The 999-nt window shown below is 38.6% G+C and overlaps 1 non-coding gene across 1 annotated transcript; it reads left to right on the top strand.

Annotated features, from left to right (window-relative positions):
* The first annotated feature begins 553 nt into the window (after nucleotides 1–553).
* LOC121102788 lies at nucleotides 554–660 on the top strand. Its single transcript, XR_005834911.1, has one exon. It is a non-coding gene; the product is annotated as a U6 spliceosomal RNA (small nuclear RNA).
* Nucleotides 661–999: the final 339 nt, after the last annotated feature.

The following is a 999-nucleotide window of genomic DNA, read 5'->3' as shown; positions in this document are numbered from 1 at the left end:
AATCCCCACTAGAACGTAATTATTCAGGACACTTGTTAATAGCATTAGGAAAGACTACTCAAGGGAGACTACTGCAATGGAGGCTTTGCAGTGGGGAAAAGAAATTGGGTTCAACCACAAATACAAGGACAAGTGGGAATATAAATTCCCATAAGGCCATGAAGTACAGTAGGGCTCAGTGGATGGAAAATTACAAAAAGGACACTTCAAGGCTTAGGGATTTTTGCTAGACTGACTCAACAGGATTCTTGCTGAAACTGGGCAATGAAAATACGAATGCATGAGTCCAAAAGTTGAGCCTATTTTACATAAAGGGCTCAGAGAAGCTAAACAAAGTTTGGTCAAGGAGAAAAGCTTTTTTACCTAATAGAGTAGTGAATCAGTGTTTCTCTCAAAATTGTCATTTCTGTCATTTATATGAAGTTACATAGCCAACATGCATTTCTTTTGAACATGTATTGGTTTTTAGGCACAGTGACATTACCTAGGAACTAAACAGTAGAGCATCTTAAAGTGCCCTGAAAGGTGTTTTCTATCAAATTGTTGACCTCTTGTGCTCACATCGGCAGCACGTATACTAAAATTGGAACAATACAGAGAAGACTAGCATGGCCCCGATCCAAGGATGACACGCAAATCTGTGAAATGTTCCATATTTTTATGGTTTCACTCATGCGGAATTTAAGAAACAAAACAGACAATCATAGGGGGAAGAAAGAGAGAGGCAAACCGAGAAACAATGTTAACTACAGAGAACAAATTGATGGTTACTGGAGGGGAAGTGAGCAGGTCAAGAGTTAAATGGGTGATGGGTATGAAGGAGCGCACTCATTGTAATGAGCACCAGGCACCGTATGTAAGAGTTGCCTCACTAAACTGTACACCTGAAACTAATACTACACTGTATGTGAACTGAGTAGAATTTAAATAAAAACTAAAAAAAAAAATAGTAAATAAACACAAAAATAAATTGCTCACCTCCCTAGTTTGGCAGCTGAG

The sequence above is a fragment of the Ursus maritimus genome, unplaced genomic scaffold (genome assembly GCF_017311325.1).
Source record: "Ursus maritimus isolate PB19 unplaced genomic scaffold, ASM1731132v1 scaffold_15, whole genome shotgun sequence".
NCBI classification, from domain to species: Eukaryota; Metazoa; Chordata; class Mammalia; order Carnivora; family Ursidae; genus Ursus; species Ursus maritimus.
The sequence above is the reverse complement of the archived record's forward strand: the minus strand, read 5'-3'. Positions and strand labels throughout refer to the sequence as shown.